Below are 22,597 nucleotides of genomic sequence, written 5' to 3' on the forward strand. Positions count from 1 at the left end.
AAGGAAACTCTTCCCGGGTCCCCGACCGGCGTCTGGGGCTCGCTTGCTTCGCAGATCGGACCGCCAAGGAGGACGTAGGGCTCCGCCTGCGGGTTTGGGAATATTGACCCGATTCCGTTTCGCCCGGGGGGCGAGGCCCCGGCCCCGCGAGGTGGGGGGCGCCCGCCTCCGCTGGGAGCGGAACCTCCCTGGGGCTTAGGATCGACTGACCCATGTACAACTGCTGATCGCATGCAAGCCTTCTCCGCCACTCGGCCCTCGAGGATCTCACTCCAATATTTGCTACTACCACCAAGATCTGCGCCCGCGGCGGCTCCACGAGGCCTGGCGGCCGGCGCTTCGACGCCCACCGCGGCGGCCCTCCTACTCGTCGGGGCGTACCAACCGGCCGGCGGTCCCACTCGCTCTCTGCCCCGACGGCCAGGTGTGGGCGGCACTCTCAGTGCCATTCATTTTCAGGGCTAGTCGACTTCCATGGCCACCGGCCTGCTGCCCGTATTAAGCTACGCCTTTTCTGGGCTCTGATGAGCGTCGGCCCCAAATGCGGCGCCCCAACCCGGCGGGTCCTCTCGCCCGACCTGAGGTCGATGGGTTCGCAATAGGCCTCGGCCTCTCACTCTCTCTCTCGCCTCTCAGGGCCCGCCCGGCGCCTCGGCGGCTGCCAGGAAGGAGGGCTTCCCTCCGCGGCCCTCTCTTCTCTCTCTCGGCGCTGAGCGCCCGCTCCCTCTCCGGCGGTCCACTCGGAGATCTGCCACGGGGCCGGCGGCACTCGGTCCCCGTTGGCCGGGTCCGGGCCTCCCCTTTTTCTTTCTCGGCCTGCCCTGCTTGCCTGGCCTCCTTTCCGGCGCGCTCCCTCGAGGCCGCCTGTGTCTTTCTTGTTCGGTTTGGGGCCACGACCGGCGCTCGTTTGTGGGGCGGATACTCAGCGCCGACCTCCCCCGGGGAACGACCCGCCCGGCCGGTGCCCCTCGCCTACCTGCCTGCCTTGCCCGCAGATCTCCCGTATCATCCTCGCCAGAGAGCGGGGGGAACCCGCGCCGCAACCTACCGGTCTCTTTGGACTCCCCTTGTTGCCGCCTGCAGCCAGTGTCCTCGCTGGGGCCTCCCGGCGGGGCGGCGGGCTGCCACTTTTTCCGCACCTCCCGTCCCGGGGCTCTCCGGCAGGGCCGGCCGCTGCCCGGGAGCGGCCTTTCCGACACCTCTGGGCAAGGCCGGGCGGGCCGGCCGACGCTCTTCTGGGCATGAAGGGTCGGGCCGGCCGCGCAGAGAAACGCCGTTAACGGAGCGCCCGGAGGGCCTCCCAGCGGGACGGCGAGCAGCCACTTTCCTTGAGCCGCTTCGGAGCGGGGCTTGTCCAGACCCCAGGGGGAATCGCTCCGGAGGCTTGGGCTCCACCCTGCAGGAATTGCCGTATTGTATGGACAATATATGGCTGTACTGATTTCTGGCAGCTGGAGCTGAGCTCCAGACCACCCTCCCCCTATAAATAGGCAAACCAGGGAGTGGGGGTTAAGGTCCAAAACGCTCTCATTGAAATACGCACGTTTTGGGCCCAACCTGTCCCGGGGCAAAGCCCTCTCAGAGGCCTTGGGTGGGCCGGCGAGACGATGGACGCCATGCCTGAAGCGCCCGGCCCGCTCTCCGCGGGCAACCCCGGACATCTGAACCTCTCGGTCCAGGTTTTCCGAAAAAGGCGATTCACCGCGCCGCACCACGCAGCCCGCCGGCATGGAGCCGTTTTCGCCCGGGGAAGCGTGTCGGAAATGCACGGCTTTAGAGGGTCCGCGTGCGGCTGCGGCGGGTTTTTTTTTCCCAAGGACGGCAATTCGCCGCGGAGACACCCTCCCCCCTATAAAAAGGCAAACCAGGGAGTGGGGCTTAAGGTTCAAAACGCTCTTATTGAAATACGCACGTTTCGGGCCCAACACACCCCGACGAGTGACGCTCTCGAGAGCCGGGGTGCCTCGCCGACACGTTGGCAAGTGGGGACGAGTCGGTTTTTGCGCCCGAGTCGGGTCGAAACCGGAGATCCGACCTTTCGTGCACCACCAAGTCCGGGGAAGAAATCTTTAGCGGGCGCCCACGCAACGCCGCCCGTCCGACACCCACAGCGGGACAGGCGCCGCCAGCTGCGAGACTCTGCCCTCGGGCCCGAGGCCCCGGTCCCTACCCGCCCGCTGGCACGTGGCGCCACTCCCATTAGAGCCCTCCTGCGGGGTGCACCTCCGGCCCCGGATTTCAAATCAGGTTTTGGGCGGCCGGATAAGCCTCGCGGCCCGGCAGCGTATCCCCGGCTCTCGCCGGTGGGGCCGAGTCAGTTTTTGCGCCCGAGTCGAAGCGTAACTGGAGATGAGCCCTTTCGCGGTCAAGGAAGTCCGAGCAAGAAATCTTTAGCGGGCACCCACGTAACGCTCCCCGTCCGGCACCCACGGCGGGACCGACGCCGCCCGCTGCCAGATGCCGCACTCGGGCTGGAAGCCATGGTTTTTCCGTGCCGAACAGCTGATCGCGCGATGGCATTGGGACCGACTTGGCAACTCCCGGAGAGCCCCCCTGCGGGGTACACTATTAAACGTGGATTTCAAGTCAGTTTTGGGCGGCCGTGTCAGACATGCAGCCCAGCAGCCAATCCTCGGCCACAGGGGAAGCGCTCTTTCACTCTGCCGTCAGTTCCTCTGCCAAGTCCGAGTGCCGCCGGGCCCGCCGCTGGTACTCCCCGGTCTCCTCCTCCAAGGCCGGTCCGCCCGAGGGCCACCGGGCGGCGCCGGCCGGCCCTCCGCGCTCGACCTCCTCCCCCGCTGCTGGACCCCACCTAGCCTCTCCCAGAAGCCGCTCCCACAGCAGCGACGTCGTCCGACCCTGCCCGCCAGGATAGGCCCGTCTGCGGCGCGGGCAAATCCCTCGGATCGAAAGCTTTAGTTTTAGCAGATCACAGCAAAGCGGCTGCTCTACTGGGCACGACACCCCAATCCATACCCAAGTCGTCTGCAAGTGATCTGGCGTCCCTCTCGAGACGGCGGTTCGGCTTGCGCCGGAGTTCCCGGTCCCCGGGCAGGGGCCGCGGGCGGAGTCGGCCCGGCCCCCCTCCAGGCAAGAGCGGGTGGGCGCTGACGCGGGCCGCGCACCGGCAGAGATTTCGACTTAGAGGCGTTTAGCCGTAATCTCTCGGGTGGTAGTCTCGCACCACCGGCCTCTCGACCGAGCGCCTGAACCAGGGGTCCGAATCTGCGGTTCCTCTCGTACTGAGCAGGATTGCCGTGACGGCGACCTCTCATCAGTAGGGTAAAACTACCTGTCTCACGGCGGTCCAAAGCCAGCTCACGTTCCCCATTGGTGGGTGAACAATCCAACGCTTCGCAATGATAGGAAGAGCCGACATCGAAGGATCAAACAGCAACATCGCTATGAACGCTTGGCTGCAACTACCCAGTTATCACTGTGGTAACATTTCTGATACCTCTCGCTTCAAACTGCGAAGCTCAAAAGGATCGATAGGCCACGCTTTCACGGTCTGTATTCATGCTGAAAATCAGATTCAAACGAGCTTTTGCCCTTTTGCTCCGCGCGAGGTTCCGTCCTCGCTGAGCTCGCCTTAGGACACCTGCGTTACCCTTTGACAGATGTACCGCCCCAGTCAAACCCCCCGACTGAAGCTGTCGCCGGAGCGGGTGGCGGCCGGCCGCGTAGCGCCGGAAGACTGGGCCAGCTCCCCGCCTCACCGGCTAAGTAAAGAAACCACGAGAGTAGTGGCATTTCAGCGTCGGGCCTGGGGCCCTCCCACCTATCCCGTACCCCTCCGTGTCTCTTCACAAGGTCAGACTAGAGTCAAGCTGATTCTGCCAAGCCCGTTCCCTTGGCTGTGGTTTCGCTAGATAGATAGGGACAGTGGGAATCTCGTTAATCCATTCATGCACGTCATTAATTAGATGACGAGGCATTTGGCTACCTTAAAAGAGTCATAGTTACTCCCGCCGTTTACCCGCACTTCGCTGAATTTCTTCACTTTGACATTCAGAGCACTGGGCAGAAATCACATCGCGTCAGCGCCCCGGCTGCAGACGTCGCGATGCTCTGTTTTTCATTAGACAGTCGGATTCCCCTGGTCCGTACCAGTTCTGAGCCGGCTGCTGGGCGCCGGCCGAAGCGGCCGCAGCGAGGACTGTCCACGAGGCGGGCCCCACGCCGGTCCGGGCTCGCCCAGCGCCCTAGCTCCGGACCAGCCGATTCCAGGGATCCCGCCCCTTAGCAAGAAAAGGAAACTCTTCCCGGGTCCCCGACCGGCGTCTGGGGCTCGCTTGCTTCGCAGATCGGACCGCCGAGGAGGACGTAGGGCTCCGCCTGCGGGTTTGGGAATATTGACCCGATTCCGTTTCGCCCGGGGGGCGAGGCCCCGGCCCCGCGAGGTGGGGGGCGCCCGCCTCCGCTGGGAGCGGAACCTCCCTGGGGCTTAGGATCGACTGACCCATGTACAACTGCTGATCGCATGCAAGCCTTCTCCGCCACTCGGCCCTCGAGGATCTCACTCCAATATTTGCTACTACCACCAAGATCTGCGCCCGCGGCGGCTCCACGCGGCCTGGCGGCCGGCGCTTCGACGCCCACCGCGGCGGCCCTCCTACTCGTCGGGCCGTACCAACCGGCCGGCGGTCCCACTCGCTCTCTGCCCCGACGGCCAGGTGTGGGCGGCACTCTCAGTGCCATTCATTTTCAGGGCTAGTCGACTTCCATGGCCACCGGCCTGCTGCCCGTATTAAGCAAAGCCTTTTCTGGGCTCTGATGAGCGTCGGCCCCAAATGCGGCGCCCCAACCCGGCGGGTCCTCTCGCCCGACCTGAGGTCGATGGGTTCGCAATAGGCCTCGGCCTCTCACTCTCTCTCTCGCCTCTCAGGGCCCGCCCGGCGCCTCGGAGGCTGCCAGGAAGGAGGGCTTCACTCCGCGGCCCTCTCTTCTCTCTCTCGGCGCTGAGCGCCCGCTCCCTCTCCGGCGGTCCACTCGGAGATCTGCCACGGGGCCGGCGGCACTCGGTCCCCGTTGGCCGGGTCCGGGCCTCCCCTTTTTCTTTCTCGGCCTGCCCTGCTTGCCTGGCCTCCTTTCCGGCGCGCTCCCTCGAGGCCGCCTGTGTCTTTCTTGTTCGGTTTGGGGCCACGACCGGCGCTCGTTTGTGGGGCGGATACTCAGCGCCGACCTCCCCCGGGGAACGACCCGCCCGGCCGGTGCCCCTCGCCTACCTGCCTGCCTTGCCCGCAGATCTCCCGTATCATCCTCGCCAGAGAGCGGGGGAAACCTGCGCCGCAACCTACCGGTCTCTTTGGACTCCCCTTGTTGCCGCCTGCAGCCAGTGTCACCGCTGGGGCCTCCCGGCGGGGCGGCGGGCTGCCACTTTTTCCGCACCTCCCGTCCCGGGGCTCTCCGGCAGGGCCGGCCGCGGCCCGGGAGCGGCCTTTCCGACACCTCTGGGCAAGGCCGGGCGGGCCGGCCGACGCTCTTCTGGGCATGAAGGGTCGGGCCGGCCACGCAGAGAAACGCCGTTAACGGAGCGCCCGGAGGGCCTCCTGGCGGGACGGCGAGCAGCCACTTTCCTTGAGCCGCTACGGAGCGGGGCTTGTCCAGACCCCAGGGGGAATCGCTCCGGAGGCTTGGGCTCCACCCTGCAGGAATTGCCGTATTGTATGGACAATATATGGCTGTACTGATTTCTGGCAGCTGGAGCTGAGCTCCAGACCACCTTCCCCCTTTAAATAGGCAAACCAGGGAGTGGGGGTTAAGGTCCAAAACGCTCTCATTGAAATACGCACGTTTTGGGCCCAACCTGTCCCGGGGCAAAGCCCTCTCAGAGGCCTTGGGTGGGCCGGCGAGCCGATGGACGCCATGCCTGAAGCGCCCGGCCCGCTCTCCGCGGGCAACCCCGGACATCCGAACCTCTCGGACCAGGTTTTCCGAAAAAGGCGATTCACCGCGCCGCACCACGCAACCCGCCGGCATGGAGCCGTTTTCGCCCGGAGAAGCGTGTCGGAAATGCACGGCTTTAGAGGGTCCGCGTGCGGCTGCGGCGGGTTTTTTTTCCCAAGGACGGCAATTCGCCGCGGAGACACCCTCCCCCCTATAAAAAGGCAAACCAGGGAGTGTGGGGGTTAAGGTTCAAAACGCTCTCATTAAAATAAGCACGTTTCGGGCCCAACAGACCCCGACGAGAGACTCTCTCGAGAGCCGGGGTGCCTCGCCGACGCGTTGGCAAGTGGGGACGAGTCGGTTTTTGCGCCCGAGTCGGGTCGAAACCGGAGATCCGACCTTTCGCGCACCACCAAGTCCAGGGAAGAAATCTTCAGTGGGCGCCCACGCAACGCCGCCCGTCCGACACCCACAGCGGGACCGGCGCCGCCCGCTGGGAGACTCCGCCCTTGGGCCCGAGGCCCCGGTCCCTACCCGCCCGCTGGCACGTGGCGCCACTCCCATTAGAGCCCTCTTGCAGGGTGCACCTCCGGCCCCGGATTTCAAATCAGGTTTTGGGCGGCCGGATAAGCCTCGCGGCCCGGCAGCGTATCCCCGGCTCTCGCCGGTGGGGCCGAGTCAGTTTTTGCGCCCGAGTCGAAGCGTAACTGGAGATGAGCCCTTTCGCGGTCAAGGAAGTCCGAGCAAGAAATCTTTAGCGGGCACCCACGTAACGCTCCCCGTCCGGCACCCACGGCGGGACCGACGCCGCCCGCTGCCAGATGCCGCACTCGGGCTGGAAGCCATGGTTTTTCCGTGCCGAACAGCTGATCGCGCGATGGCATTGGGACCGACTTGGCAACTCCCCGAGAGCCCTCCTGCGGGATACACTATTAAACGTGGATTTCAAGTCAGTTTGGGGCGGCCGTGTCAGACATGCAGCCCAGCAGCCAATCCTCGGCCTCAGGGAAAGCGCTCGTTTACTCCGCCGTCAGTTCCTCTGCCGAGTCCGAGTGCCGCCGGGCACGCCGCTGGTACTCCTTGGTCTCCTCCTCCAAGGCCGGTCCGCCCGAGGGCCACCGGGCGGCGCCGGCCGGCTTTCCGCGGTCGACCTCCTCCCCCCGCTGCTGGACCCCACCACCCCTCTCCCAGAAGCCGCTCCCGCAGCAGCGACGTCGTCCGACCCGGCCCGCCAGGATCGGCCCGTCTGCGGCGCGGGCAAATCCCTCGGTTCGAAAGCTTTAGTTTTAGCAGATCACAGCAAAGCGGCTGCTCTACTGGGCACGACACCCCAATCCATACCCAAGTCGTCTGCAAGTGATCTGGCGTCCCTCTCGAGACGGCGGTTCGGCTTGCGCCGGAGTTCCCGGCCCCCGGGCAGGGGCCGCGGGCGGAGTCGGCCCGGCCCCCCTCCAGGCAAGAGGGGGTGGGCGCTGCCGCGGGCCGACCACCGGCAGAGATTTCGACTTAGAGGCGTTTAGCCGTAATCTCTCGGGTGGTAGTCTCGCACCACCGGCCTCTCGACCGAGCGCCTGAACCAGGGGTCCGAATCTGCGGTTACTCTCGTACTGAGCAGGATTGCCGTGACGGCGACCTCTCATCAGTAGGGTAAAACTACCTGTCTCACGGCGGTCCAAAGCCAGCTCACGTTCCCCATTGGTGGGTGAACAATCCAACGCTTCGCAATGATAGGAAGAGCCGACATCGAAGGATCAAACAGCAACATCGCTATGAACGCTTGGTTGCCACTACCCCGTTATCACTGTGGTAACATTTCTGATACCTCTCGCTTCAAACTGCGAAGCTCAAAAAGATCGATAGGCCACGCTTTCACGGTCTGTATTCATGCTGAAAATCAGATTCAAACGAGCTTTTGCCCTTTTGCTCCGCGCGAGGTTTCCGTCCTCGCTGAGCTCGCTTTAGGACACCTGCGTTACCCTTTGACAGATGTACCGCCCCAGTCAAAGTCCCCGACTGAAGCTGTCGCCGGAGCGGGTGGCGGCCGGCCGCGTAGCGCCGGAAGACTGGGCCAGCTCCCCGCCTCACCGGCTAAGTAAAGAAACCACGAGAGTAGTGGCATTTCAGCGTCGGGCCTGGGGCCCTCCCACCTATCCCACACCCCTCCGTGTCTCTTCACAAGGTCAGACTAGAGTCAAGCTGATTCTGCCAAGCCCGTTCCCTTGGCTGTGGTTTCGCTAGATAGATAGGGACAGTGGGAATCTCGTTAATCCATTCATGCACGTCATTAATTAGATGACGAGGCATTTGGCTACCTTAAAAGAGTCATAGTTACTCCCGCCGTTTACCCGCACTTCGCTGAATTTCTTCACTTTGACATTCAGAGCACTGGGCAGAAATCACATCGCGTCAGCGCCCCGGCTGCAGACGTCGCGATGCTCTGTTTTTCATTAGACAGTCGGATTCCCCTGGTCCGTACCAGTTCTGAGCCGGCTGCTGGGCGCCGGCCGAAGCGGCCGCAGCGAGGACTGTCCACGAGGCGGGCCCCAGGCCGGTCCGGGCTCGCCCAGCGCCCTAGCTCCGGACCAGCCGATTCCAGGGATCCCGCCCCTTAGCAAGAAAAGGAAACTCTTCCGGGTCCCCGACCGGCGTCTGGGGCTCGCTTGCTTCGCAGAATCGGACCGCCAAGGAGGACGTAGGGCTCCGCCTGCGGGTTTGGGAATATTGACCCGATTCCGTTTCGCCCGGGGGGCGAGGCCCCGGCCCCGCGAGGAGGGGGGCGCCCGCCTCCGCTGGGAGCGGAACCTCCCTGGGGCTTAGGATCGACTGACCCATGTACAACTGCTGATCGCATGCAAGCCTTCTCCGCCACTCGGCCCTCGAGGATCTCACTCCAATATTTGCTACTACCACCAAGATCTGCGCCCGCGGCGGCTCCACGCGGCCTGGCGCACCGCGCTTCGACGCCCCCCGCCGCGGCCCTCCTCCTCGTCGGGCCGTACCAACCGGCCGGCGGTCCCACTCGCTCTCTGCCCCGACGGCCAGGTGTGGGCGGCACTCTCAGTGCCATTCATTTTCAGGGCTAGTCGACTTCCATGGCCACCGGCCTGCTGCCCGTATTAAGCAACGCCTTTTCTGGGCTCTGATGAGCGTCGGCCCCAAATGCGGCGCCCCAACCCGGCGGGTCCTCTCGCCCGACCTGAGGTCGATGGGTTCGCAATAGGCCTCGGCCTCTCACTCTCTCTCTCGCCTCTCAGGGCCCGCCCGGCGCCTCGGCGGCTGCCAGGAAGGAGGGCTTCCCTCCGCGGCCCTCTCTTCTCTCTCTTGGCGCTGGGCGCCCGCTCCCTCTCCGGCGGTCCACTCGGAGATCTGCCACGGGGCCGGCGGCACTCGGTCCCCGTTGGCCGGGTCCGGGCCTCCCCTTTTTCTTTCTCGGCCTGCCCTGCTTGCCTGGCCTCCTTTCCGGCGCGCTCCCTCGAGGCCGCCTGTGTCTTTCTTGTTCGGTTTGGGGCCACGACCGGCGCTCGTTTGTGGGGCGGATACTCAGCGCCGACCTCCCCCGGGGAACGACCCGCCCGGCCGGTGCCCCTCGCCTACCTGCCTGCCTTGCCCGCAGATCTCCCGTATCATCCTCGCCAGAGAGCGGGGGAAACCTGCGCCGCAACCTACCGGTCTCTTTGGACTCCCCTTGTTGCCGCCTGCAGCCAGTGTCATCGCTGGGGCCTCCCGGCGGGGCGGCGGGCTGCCACTTTTTCCGCACCTCCCGTCCCGGGGCTCTCCGGCAGGGCCGGCCGCGGCGCGGCCTTTCCGACACCTCTGGGCAAGGCCGGGCGGGCCGGCCGACGCTCTTCTGGGCATGAAGGGTCGGGCCGGCCGCGCAGAGAAACGCCGTTAACGGAGCGCCCGGAGGGCCTCCCGGCGGGACGGCGAGCAGCCACTTTCCTTGAGCCGCTACGGAGCGGGGCTTGTCCAGACCCCAGGGGGAATCGCTCCGGAGGCTTGGGCTCCACCCTGCAGGAATTGCCGTATTGTATGGACAATATATGGCTGTACTGATTTCTGGCAGCTGGAGCTGAGCTCCAGACCACCCTCCCCCTATAAATAGGCAAACCAGGGAGTGGGGGGTAAGGTCCAAAACGCTCTCATTGAAATACGCACGTTTTGGGCCCAACCTGTCCCGGGGCAAAGCCTTCTCAGAGGCCTTGGGTGGGCCGGCGAGCCGATGGACGCCATGCCTGAAGCGCCCGGCCCGCTCTCCGCGGGCAACCCCGGACATCCGAACCTCTCGGACCAGGTTTTCCGAAAAAGGCGATTCACCGCGCCGCACAACGCAACCCGCCGGCATGGAGCCGTTTTCGCCCGGGGAAGCGTGTCGGAAATGCACGGCTTTAGAGGGTCCGCGTGCGGCTGCGGCGGGTTTTTTTTCCCCAAGGACGGCAATTCGCCGCGGAGACACCCTCCCCCCTATAAAAAGGCAAACCAGGGAGTGGGGGTTAAGGTTCAAAACGCTCTCATTAAAATAAGCACGTTTCGGGCCCAACAGACCCCGACGAGAGACTCTCTCGAGAGCCGGGGGGCCTCGCCGACGCGTTGGCAAGTGGGGACGAGTCGGTTTTTGCGCCCGAGTCGGGTCGAAACCGGAGATCCGACCTTTCGCGCACCACCAAGTCCGGGGAAGAAATCTTCAGTGGGCGCCCACGCAACGCCGCCCGTCCGACACCCACAGCGGGACCGGCGCCGCCCGCTGCGAGACTCCGCCCTTGGGCCCGAGGCCCCGGTCCCTACCCGCCCGCTGGCACGTGGCGCCACTCCCATTAGAGCCCTCTTGCAGGGTGCACCTCCGGCCCCTGATTTCAAATCAGGTTTTGGGCGGCCGGATAAGCCTCGCGGCCCGGCAGCGTATCCCCGGCTCTCGCCGGTGGGGCCGAGTCAGTTTTTGCGCCCGAGTCGAAGCGTAACTGGAGATGAGCCCTTTCGCGGTCAAGGAAGTCCGAGCAAGAAATCTTTAGCGGGCACCCACGTAACGCTCCCCGTCCGGCACCCACGGCGGGACCGACGCCCGCCCGCTGCCAGATGCCGCACTGGGGGCTGGAAGCCATGGTTTTTCCGTGCCGAACAGCTGATCGCGCGATGGCATTGGGACCGACTTGGCAACTCCCCGAGAGCCCTCCTGCGGGATACACTATTAAACGTGGATTTCAAGTCAGTTTGGGGCGGCCGTGTCAGACATGCAGCCCAGCAGCCAATCCTCGGCCTCAGGGAAAGCGCTCGTTTACTCCGCCGTCAGTTCCTCTGCCGAGTCCGAGTGCCGCCGGGCCCGCCGCTGGTACTCCCCGGTCTCCTCCTCCAAGGCCGGTCCGCCCGAGGGCCACCGGGCGGCGCCGGCCGGCCCTCCGCGCTCGACCTCCTCCCCCCGCTGCTGGACCCCACCACCCCTCTCCCAGAAGCCGCTCCCGCAGCAGCGACGTCGTCCGACCCTGCCCGCCAGGATCGGCCCGTCTGCGGCGCGGGCAAATCCCTCGGATCGAAAGCTTTAGTTTTAGCAGATCACAGCAAGCGGCTGCTCTACTGGGCACGACACCCCAATCCATACCCAAGTCGTCTGTAAGTGATCTGGCGTCCCTCTCGAGACGGCGGTTCGGCTTGCGCCGGAGTTCCCGGCCCCCGGGCAGGGGCCGCGGGCGGAGTCGGCCCGGCCCCCCTCCAGGCAAGAGCGGGTGGGCGCTGACGCGGGCCGCGCACCGGCAGAGATTTCGACTTAGAGGCTTTTAGCCGTAATCTCTCGGGTGGTAGTCTCGCACCACCGGCCTCTCGACCGAGTGCCTGAACCAGGGGTCCGAATCTGCGGTTACTCTCGTACTGAGCAGGATTGCCGTGACGGCGACCTCTCATCAGTAGGGTAAAACTACCTGTCTCACGGCGGTCCAAAGCCAGCTCACGTTCCCCATTGGTGGGTGAACAATCCAACGCTTCGCAATGATAGGAAGAGCCGACATCGAAGGATCAAACAGCAACATCGCTATGAACGCTTGGCTGCCACTACCCAGTTATCACTGTGGTAACATTTCTGATACCTCTCGCTTCAAACTGCGAAGCTCAAAAGGATCGATAGGCCACGCTTTCACGGTCTGTATTCATGCTGAAAATCAGATTCAAACGAGCTTTTGCCCTTTTGCTCCGCGCGAGGTTTCCGTCCTCGCTGAGCTCGCCTTAGGACACCTGCGTTACCCTTTGACAGATTGTACCGCCCCAGTCAAAGCCCCCGACTGAAGCTGTCGCCGGAGCGGGTGGCGGCCGGCCGCGTAGCGCCGGAAGACTGGGCCAGCTCCCCGCCTCACCGGCTAAGTAAAGAAACCACGAGAGTAGTGGCATTTCAGCGTCGGGCCTGGGGCCCTCCCACCTATCCCACACCCCTCCGTGTCTCTTCACAAGGTCAGACTAGAGTCAAGCTGATTCTGCCAAGCCCGTTCCCCTTGGCTGTGGTTTCGCTAGATAGATAGGACAGTGCGAATCTCGTTAATCCATTCATGCACGTCATTAATTAGATGACGAGGCATTTGGCTACCTTAAAAGAGTCATAGTTACTCCCGCCGTTTACCCGCACTTCGCTGAATTTCTTCACTTTGACATTCAGAGCACTGGGCAGAAATCACATCGCGTCAGCGCCCCGGCTGCAGACGTCGCGATGCTCTGTTTTTCATTAGACAGTCGGATTCCCCTGGTCCGTACCAGTTCTGAGCCGGCTGCCGGGCGCCGGCCGAAGCGGCCGCAGCGAGGACTGTCCACGAGGCGGGCCCCACGCCGGTCCGGGCTCGCCCAGCGCCCTAGCTCCGGACCAGCCGATTCCAGGGATCCCGCCCCTTAGCAAGAAAAGGAAACTCTTCCCGGGTCCCCGACCGGCGTCTGGGGCTCGCTTGCTTCGCAGATCGGACCGCCGAGGAGGACGTAGGGCTCCGCCTGCGGGTTTGGGAATATTGACCCGATTCCGTTTCGCCCGGGGGGCGAGGCCCCGGCCCCGCGAGGTGGGGGGCGCCCGCCTCCGCTGGGAGCGGAACCTCCCTGGGGCTTAGGATCGACTGACCCATGTACAACTGCTGATCGCATGCAAGCCTTCTCCGCCACTCGGCCCTCGAGGATCTCACTCCAATATTTGCTACTACCACCAAGATCTGCGCCCGCGGCGGCTCCACGCAGCCTGGCGGCCGGCGCTTCGACGCCCACCGCGGCGGCCCTCCTACTCGTCGGGGCGTACCAACCGGCCGGCGGTCCCACTCGCTCTCTGCCCCGACGGCCAGGTGTGGGCGGCACTCTCAGTGCCATTCATTTTCAGGGCTAGTCGACTTCCATGGCCACCGGCCTGCTGCCCGTATTAAGCAACGCCTTTTCTGGGCTCTGATGAGCGTCGGCCCCAAATGCGGCGCCCCAACCCGGCGGGTCCTCTCGCCCGACCTGAGGTCGATGGGTTCGCAATAGGCCTCGGCCTCTCACTCTCTCTCTCGCCTCTCAGGGCCCGCCCGGCGCCTCGGCGGCTGCCAGGAAGGAGGGCTTCCCTCCCCAGCCCTCTCTTCTCTCTCTCTCGGCGCTGGGCGCCCGCTCCCTCTCCGGCGGTCCACTCGGAGATCTGCCACGGGGCCGGCGGCACTCGGTCCCCGTTGGCCGGGTCCGGGCCTCCCCTTTTTCTTTCTCGGCCTGCCCTGCCTGCCTGGCCTCCTTTCCGGCGCGCTCCCTCGAGGCCGCCTGTGTCTTTCTTGTTCGGTTTGGGGGCACGACCGGCGCTCATTTGTGGGGCGGATACTCAGCGCCGACCTCCCCCGGGGAACGACCCGCCCGGCCGGTGCCCCTCGCCTACCTGCCTGCCTTGCCCGCAGATCTCCCGTATCATCCTCGCCAGAGAGCGGGGGAAACCCGCGCCGCAACCTACCGGTCTCTTTGGACTCCCCTTGTTGCCGCCTGCAGCCAGTGTCCTCGCTAAGGCCTCCCGGCGAGGCGGCGGGCTGCCACTTTTTCCGCACCTCCCGTCCCGGGGCTCTCCGGCAGGGCCGGCCGCGGCCCGGGAGCGGCCTTTCCGACACCTCTGGGCAAGGCCGGGCGGGGGCGGCCGACGCTCTTCTGGGCATGAAGGGTCGGGCCGGCCACGCAGAGAAACGCCGTTAACGGAGCGCCCGGAGGGCCTCCCGGCAGGACGGCGAGCAGCCACTTTCCTTGAGCCGCTACGGAGCGGGGCTTGTCCAGACCCCAGGGGGAATCGCTCCGGAGGCTTGGGCTCCACCCTGCAGGAATTGCCGTATTGTATGGACAATATATGGCTGTACTGATTTCTGGCAGCTGGAGCTGAGCTCCAGACCACCCTCCCCCTATAAATAGGCAAACCAGGGAGTGGGGGTTAAGGTCCAAAACGCTCTCATTGAAATACGCACGTTTTGGGCCCAACCTGTCCCGGGGCAAAGCCCTCTCAGAGGCCTTGGGTGGGCCGGCGAGCCGATGGACGCCATGCCTGAAGCGCCCGGCCCGCTCTCCGCGGGCAACCCCGGACATCCGAACCTCTCGGACCAGGTTTTCCGAAAAAGGCGATTCACCGCGCCGCACAACGCAACCCGCCGGCATGGAGCCGTTTTCGCCCGGGGAAGCGTGTCGGAAATGCACGGCTTTAGAGGGTCCGCGTGCGGCTGCGGCGGGTTTTTTTTCCCCAAGGACGGCAATTCGCCGCGGAGACACCCTCCCCCCTATAAAAAGGCAAACCAGGGAGTGGGGGTTAAGGTTCAAAACGCTCTCATTAAAATAAGCACGTTTCGGGCCCAACAGACCCCGACGAGAGACTCTCTCGAGAGCCGGGGTGCCTCGCCGACGCGTTGGCAAGTGGGGACGAGTCGGTTTTTGCGCCCGAGTCGGGTCGAAACCGGAGATCCGACCTTTCGCGCACCACCAAGTCCGGGGAAGAAATCTTCAGTGGGCGCCCACGCAACGCCGCCCGTCCGACACCCACAGCGGGACCGGCGCCGCCCGCTGCGAGACTCCGCCCTTGGGCCCGAGGCCCCGGTCCCTACCCGCCCGCTGGCACGTGGCGCCACTCCCATTAGAGCCCTCTTGCAGGGTGCACCTCCGGCCCCTGATTTCAAATCAGGTTTTGGGCGGCCGGATAAGCCTCGCGGCCCGGCAGCGTATCCCCGGCTCTCGCCGGTGGGGCCGAGTCAGTTTTTGCGCCCGAGTCGAAGCGTAACTGGAGATGAGCCCTTTCGCGGTCAACGAAGTCCGAGGAAGAAATCTTTAGCGGGCACCCACGTAACGCTCCCCGTCCGGCACCCACGGCGGGACCGACGCCGCCCGCTGCCAGATGCCGCACTTGGGCTGGAAGCCATGGTTTTTCCGTGCCGAACAGCTGATCGCGCGATGGCATTGGGACCGACTTGGCAACTCCCCGAGAGCCCTCCTGCGGAATACACTATTAAACGTGGATTTCAAGTCAGTTTGGGGCGGCCGTGTCAGACATGCAGCCCAGCAGCCAATCCTCGGCCTCAGGGAAAGCGCTCGTTTACTCCGCCGTCAGTTCCTCTGCCGAGTCCGAGTGCCGCCGGGCCCGCCGCTGGTACTCCCCGGTCTCCTCCTCCAAGGCCGGTCCGCCCGAGGGCCACCGGGCGGCGCCGGCCGGCCCTCCGCGCTCGACCTCCTCCCCCCGCTGCTGGACCCCACCACCCCTCTCCCAGAAGCCGCTCCCGCAGCAGCGACGTCGTCCGACCCGGCCCGCCAGGATCGGCCCGTCTGCGGCGCGGGCAAATCCCTCGGATCGAAAGCTTTAGTTTTAGCAGATCACAGCAAGCGGCTGCTCTACTGGGCACGACACCCCAATCCATACCCAAGTCGTCTGTAAGTGATCTGGCGTCCCTCTCGAGACGGCGGTTCGGCTTGCGCCGGAGTTCCCGGCCCCCGGGCAGGGGCCGCGGGCGGAGTCGGCCCGGCCCCCCTCCAGGCAAGAGCGGGTGGGCGCTGACGCGGGCCGCGCACCGGCAGAGATTTCGACTTAGAGGCGTTTAGCCGTAATCTCTCGGGTGGTAGTCTCGCACCACCGGCCTCTCGACCGAGCGCCTGAACCAGGGGTCCGAATCTGCGGTTACTCTCGTACTGAGCAGGATTGCCGTGACGGCGACCTCTCATCAGTAGGGTAAAACTACCTGTCTCACGGCGGTCCAAAGCCAGCTCACGTTCCCCATTGGTGGGTGAACAATCCAACGCTTCGCAATGATAGGAAGAGCCGACATCGAAGGATCAAACAGCAACATCGCTATGAACGCTTGGCTGCCACTACCCAGTTATCACTGTGGTAACATTTCTGATACCTCTCGCTTCAAACTGCGAAGCTCAAAAGGATCGATAGGCCACGCTTTCACGGTCTGTATTCATGCTGAAAATCAGATTCAAACGAGCTTTTGCCCTTTTGCTCCGCGCGAGGTTTCCGTCCTCGCTGAGCTCGCCTTAGGACACCTGCGTTACCCTTTGACAGATGTACCGCCCCAGTCAAAGTCCCCGACTGAAGCTGTCGCCGGAGCGGGTGGCGGCCGGCCGCGTAGCGCCGGAAGACTGGGCCAGCTCCCCGCCTCACCGGCTAAGTAAAGAAACCACGAGAGTAGTGGCATTTCAGCGTCGGGCCTGGGGCCCTCCCACCTATCCCACACCCCTCCGTGTCTCTTCACAAGGTCAGACTAGAGTCAAGCTGATTCTGCCAAGCCCGTTCCCTTGGCTGTGGTTTCGCTAGATAGATAGGGACAGTGGGAATCTCGTTAATCCATTCATGCACGTCATTAATTAGATGACGAGGCATTTGGCTACCTTAAAAGAGTCATAGTTACTCCCGCCGTTTACCCGCACTTCGCTGAATTTCTTCACTTTGACATTCAGAGCACTGGGCAGAAATCACATCGCGTCAGCGCCCCGGCTGCAGACGTCGCGATGCTCTGTTTTTCATTAGACAGTCGGATTCCCCTGGTCCGTACCAGTTCTGAGCCGGCTGCCGGGCGCCGGCCGAAGCGGCCGCAGCGAGGACTGTCCACGAGGCGGGCCCCACGCCGGTCCGGGCTCGCCCAGCGCCCTAGCTCCGGACCAGCCGATTCCAGGGATCCCGCCCCTTAGCAAGAAAAGGAAACTCTTCCCGGGTCCCCGACCGGCGTCTGGGGCTCGCTTGCTTCGCAGATCGGACCGCCAAGGAGGACGTAGGGCTCCGCCTGCGGGTTTGGGAATATTGACCCGATTCCGTTTCGCCCGGGGGGCGAGGCCCCGGCCCCGCGAGGTGGGGGGCGCCCGCCTCCGCTGGGAGCGGAACCTCCCTGGGGCTTAGGATCGACTGACCCATGTACAACTGCTGATCGCATGCAAGCCTTCTCCGCCACTCGGCCCTCGAGGATCTCACTCCAATATTTGCTACTACCACCAAGATCTGCGCCCGCGGCGGCTCCACGCGGCCTGGCGGCCGGCGCTTCGACGCCCACCGCGGCGGCCCTCCTACTCGTCGGGGCGTACCAACCGGCCGGCGGTCCCACTCACTCTCTGCCCCGACGGCCAGGTGTGGGCGGCACTCTCAGTGCCATTCATTTTCAGGGCTAGTCGACTTCCATGGCCACCGGCCTGCTGCCCGTATTAAGCAACGCCTTTTCTGGGCTCTGATGAGCGTCGGCCCCAAATGCGGCGCCCCAACCCGGCGGGTCCTCTCGCCCGACCTGAGGTCGATGGGTTCGCAATAGGCCTCGGCCTCTCACTCTCTCTCTCGCCTCTCAGGGCCCGCCCGGCGCCTCGGCGGCTGCCAGGAAGGAGGGCTTCCCTCCGCAGCCCTCTCTTCTCTCTCTCTCGGCGCTGGGCGCCCGCTCCCTCTCCGGCGGTCCACTCGGAGATCTGCCACGGGGCCGGCGGCACTCGGTCCCCGTTGGCCGGGTCCGGGCCTCCCCTTTTTCTTTCTCGGCCTGCCCTGCCTGCCTGGCCTCCTTTCCGGCGCGCTCCCTCGAGGCCGCCTGTGTCTTTCTTGTTCGGTTTGGGGGCACGACCGGCGCTCGTTTGTGGGGCGGATACTCAGCGCCGACCTCCCCCGGGGAACGACCCGCCCGGCCGGTGCCCCTCGCCTACCTGCCTGCCTTGCCCGCAGATCTCCCGTATCATCCTCGCCAGAGAGCGGGGGAAACCCGCGCCGCAACCTACCGGTCTCTTTGGACTCCCCTTGTTGCCGCCTGCAGCCAGTGTCCTCGCTGGGGCCTCCCGGCGAGGCGGCGGGCTGCCACTTTTTCCGCACCTCCCGTCCCGGGGCTCTCCGGCAGGGCCGGCCGCGGCCCGGGAGCGGCCTTTCCGACACCTCTGGGCAAGGCCGGGCGGGCCGGCCGACGCTCTTCTGGGCATGAAGGGTCGGGCCGGCCACTTTCCTTGAGCCGCTTCGGAGCGGGGCTTGTCCAGACCCCAGGGGGAATCGCTCCGGAGGCTTGGGCTCCACCCTGCAGGAATTGCCGTATTGTATGGACAATATATGGCTGTACTGATTTCTGGCAGCTGGAGCTGAGCTCCAGACCACCCTCCCCCTATAAATAGGCAAACCAGGGAGTGGGGGTTAAGGTCCAAAACGCTCTCATTGAAATACGCACGTTTTGGGCCCAACCTGTCCCGGGGCAAAGCCCTCTCAGAGGCCTTGGGTGGGCCGGCGAGCCGATGGACGCCATGCCTGAAGCGCCCGGCCCGCTCTCCGCGGGCAACCCCGGACATCCGAACCTCTCGGACCAGGTTTTCCGAAAAAGGCGATTCACCGCGCCGCACCACGCAACCCGCCGGCATGGAGCCGTTTTCGCCCAGGGAAGCATGTCGGAAATGCACGGCTTTAGAGGGTCCGCGTGCGGCTGCGGCGGGTTTTTTTTCCCAAGGACGGCAATTCGCCGCGGAGACACCCTCCCCCCTATAAAAAGGCAAACCAGGGAGTGGGGGTTAAGGTTCAAAACGCTCTCATTAAAATACGCACGTTTCGGGCCCAACAGACCCCGACGAGAGACGCTCTCGAGAGCCGGGGTGCCTCGCCGACGGGTTGGCAAGTGGGGACGAGTCGGTTTTTGCGCCCGAGTCGGGTCGAAACCGGAGATCAGACCTTTCGCGCACCACCAAGTCCGGGGAAGAAATCTTCAGCGGGCGCCCACGCAACGCCGCCCGTCCGACACCCACAGCGGGACCGGCGCCGCCCGCTGCGAGACTCCGCCCTTGGGCCCGAGGCCCCGGTCCCTACCCGCCCGCTGGCACGTGGCGCCACTCCCATTAGAGCCCTCTTGCAGGGTGCACCTCCGGCCCCGGATTTCAAATCAGGTTTTGGGCGGCCGGATAAGCCTCGCAGCCCGGCAGCGTATCCCCGGCTCTCGCCGGTGGGGCCGAGTCAGTTTTTGCACCCGAGTCGAAGCGTAACTGGAGATGAGCCATTTCGCGGTCAAGGAAGTCCGAGGAAGAAATCTTTAGCGGGCACCCACGTAACGCTCCCCGTCCGGCACCCACGGCGGGACCGACGCCGCCCGCTGCCAGATGCCGCACTCGGGCTGGAAGCCATGGTTTTTCCGTGCCGAACAGCTGATCGCGCGATGGCATTGGCAACTCCCCGAGAGCCCTCCTGCGGGACACACTATTAAACGTGGATTTCAAGTCAGTTTGGGGCGGCCGTGTCAGACATGCAGCCCAGCAGCCAATCCTCGGCCTCAGGGAAAGCGCTCGTTTACTCCGCCGTCAGTTCCTCTGCCGAGTCCGAGTGCCGCCGGGCCCGCCGCTGGTCCTCCCAGGTCTCCTCCTCCAAGGCCGGTCCGCCCGAGGGCCACCGGGCGGCGCCGGCCGGCCCTCCGCGCTCGACCTCCTCCCCCCGCTGCTGGACCCCACCACCCCTCTCCCAGAAGCCGCTCCCGCAGCAGCGACGTCGTCCGACCCTGCCCGCACGGATCGGCCCGTCTGCGGCGCGGGCAAATCCCTCAGATCGAAAGCTTTAGTTTTAGCAGATCACAGCAAAGCGGCTGCTCTACTGGGCACGACACCCCAATCCATACCCAAGTCGTCTGTAAGTGATCTGGCGTCCCTCTCGAGACGGCGGTTCGGCTTGCGCCGGAGTTCCCGGCCCCCGGGCAAGGGGCCGCGGGCGGAGTCGGCCCGGCCCCCCTCCAGGCAAGAGCGGGTGGGCGCTGACGCGGGCCGCGCACCGGCAGAGATTTCGACTTAGAGGCGTTTAGCCGTAATCTCTCGGGTGGTAGTCTCGCACCACCGAGCGCCTGAACCAGGGGTCCGAATCTGCGGTTCCTCTCGTACTGAGCAGGATTGCCGTGACGGCGACCTCTCATCAGTAGGGTAAAACTACCTGTCTCACGGCGGTCCAAAGCCAGCTCACGTTCCCCATTGGTGGGTGAACAATCCAACGCTTCGCAATGATAGGAAGAGCCGACATCGAAGGATCAAACAGCAACATCGCTATGAACGCTTGGCTGCCACTACCCCGTTATCACTGTGGTAACATTTCTGATACCTCTCGCTTCAAACTGCGAAGCTCAAAAGGATCGATAGGCCACGCTTTCACGGTCTGTATTCATGCTGAAAATCAGATTCAAACGAGCTTTTGCCCTTTTGCTCCGCGCGAGGTTTCCGTCCTCGCTGAGCTCGCCTTAGGACACCTGCGTTACCCTTTGACAGATGTACCGCCCCAGTCAAAGTCCCCGACTAAAGCTGTCGCCGGAGCGGGTGGCGGCCGGCCGCGTAGCGCCAGAAGACTGGGCCAGCTCCCCGCCTCACCGGCTAAGTAAAGAAACCACGAGAGTAGTGGCATTTCAGCGTCGGGCCTGGGGCCCTCCCACCTATCCCACACCCCTCCGTGTCTCTTCACAAGGTCAGACTAGAGTCAAGCTGATTCTGCCAAGCCCGTTCCCTTGGCTGTGGTTTCGCTAGATAGATAGGGACAGTGGGAATCTCGTTAATCCATTCATGCACGTCATTAATTAGATGACGAGGAATTTGGCTACCTTAAAAGAGTCATAGTTACTCCCGCCGTTTACCTGCACTTCGCTGAATTTCTTCACTTTGACATTCAGAGCACTGGGCAGAAATCACATCGCGTCAGCGCCCCGGCTGCAGACTTCGCGATGCTCTGTTTTTCATTAGACAGTCGGATTCCCCTGGTCCGTACCAGTTCTGAGCCGGCTGCTGGGCGCCGGCCGAAGCGGCCGCAGCGAGGACTGTCCACGAGGCGGGCCCCACGCCGGTCCGGGCTCGCCCAGCGCCCTAGCTCCGGACCAGCCGATTCCAGGGATCCCGCCCCTTAGCAAGAAAAGGAAACTCTTCCCGGGTCCCCGACCGGCGTCTGGGGCTCGCTTGCTTCGCAGATCGGACCGCCAAGGAGGACGGAGGGCTCCGCCTGCGGGTTTGGGAATATTGACCCGATTCCGTTTCGCCCGGGGGGGCGAGGCCCCGGCCCCGCGAGGAGGGGGGCGCCCGCCTCCGCTGGGAGCGGAACCTCCCTGGGGCTTAGGATCGACTGACCCATGTACAACTGCTGATCGCATGCAAGCCTTCTCCGCCACTCGGCCCTTGAGCATCTCACTCCAATATTTGCTACTACCACCAAGATCTGCGCCCGCGGCGGCTCCACGCGGCCAGGCGGCCGGCGCTTCGACGCGCACCGCGGCGGCCCTCCTACTCGTCGGGGCGTACCACTCGGCCGGCGGTCCCACTCGCTCTCTGCCCCGACGGCCAGGTGTGGGCGGCACTCTCAGTGCCATTCATTTTCAGGGCTAGTCGACTTCCATGGCCACCGGCCTGCTGCCCGTATTAAGCAACGCCTTTTCTGGGCTCTGATGAGCGTCGGCCCCAAATGCGGCGCCCCAACCCGGCGGGTCCACTCGCCCGACCTGAGGTCGATGGGTTCGCAATAGGCCTCGGCCTCTCACTCTCTCTCTCGCCTCTCAGGGCCCGCCCGGCGCCTCGGCGGCTGCCAGGAAGGAGGGCTTCCCTCCGCGGCCCTCTCTTCTCTCTCTCGGCGCTGGGCGCCCGCTCCCTCTCCGGTGGTCCACTCGGAGATCTGCCACGGGGCCGGCGGCACTCGGTCCCCGTTGGCCGGGTCCGGGCCTCCCCTTTTTCTTTCTCGGCCTGCCCTGCCTGCCTGGCCTCCTTTCCGGCGCGCTCCCTCGAGGCCGCCTGTGTCTTTCTTGTTCGGTTTGGGGGCACGACCGGCGCTCGTTTGTGGGGCGGATACTCAGCGCCGACCTCCCCCGGGGAACGACCCGCCCGGCCGGTGCCCCTCGCCTACCTGCCTGCCTTGCCCGCAGATCTCCCATATCATCCTCGCCAGAGAGCGGGGGGAACCCGCGCCGCAACCTACCGGTCTCTTTGCACTCCCCTTGTTGCCGCCTGCAGCAAGTGTCCTCGCTGGGGCCTCCCGGCGGGACGGCGAGCAGCCACTTTCCTTGAGCCGCTCCGGAGCGGGGCTTGTCCAGACCCCAGGGGGAATCGCTCCGGAGGCTTGGGTTCACCCTGCAGGAATTGCCGTATTGTATGGACAATATATGGCTGTACTGATTTCTGGCAGCTGGAGCTGAGCTCCAGACCACCCTCCCCCTATAAATAGGCAAACCAGGGAGTGGGGGTTAAGGTCCAAAACGCTCTCATTGAAATACGCACGTTTTGGGCCCAACCTGTCCCGGGGCAAAGCCCTCTCAGAGGCCTTGGGTGGGCCGGCGAGCCG

At 64.7% G+C, this 22,597-nt stretch overlaps 5 pseudogenes; all 5 read right to left on the bottom strand.

Annotated features, from left to right (window-relative positions):
* Positions 1-2,894: 2,894 nt before the first annotated feature.
* On the bottom strand, positions 2,895-4,252 carry LOC147797397 (large subunit ribosomal RNA; annotated as a pseudogene).
* Positions 4,253-7,148: 2,896 nt separating this feature from the next.
* On the bottom strand, positions 7,149-8,507 carry LOC147797398 (large subunit ribosomal RNA; annotated as a pseudogene).
* Positions 8,508-11,398: 2,891 nt separating this feature from the next.
* On the bottom strand, positions 11,399-12,757 carry LOC147797399 (large subunit ribosomal RNA; annotated as a pseudogene).
* Positions 12,758-15,655: 2,898 nt separating this feature from the next.
* On the bottom strand, positions 15,656-17,013 carry LOC147797400 (large subunit ribosomal RNA; annotated as a pseudogene).
* Positions 17,014-19,837: 2,824 nt separating this feature from the next.
* On the bottom strand, positions 19,838-21,185 carry LOC147797401 (large subunit ribosomal RNA; annotated as a pseudogene).
* Between the last annotated feature and the right edge of the window lie 1,412 nt (positions 21,186-22,597).

The sequence above is a fragment of the Acanthaster planci genome, linkage group LG11 (genome assembly GCF_054643075.1).
Source record: "Acanthaster planci isolate LZ-2023a linkage group LG11, COTS_SCS, whole genome shotgun sequence".
Taxonomy (NCBI): Eukaryota; Metazoa; Echinodermata; class Asteroidea; order Valvatida; family Acanthasteridae; genus Acanthaster; species Acanthaster planci.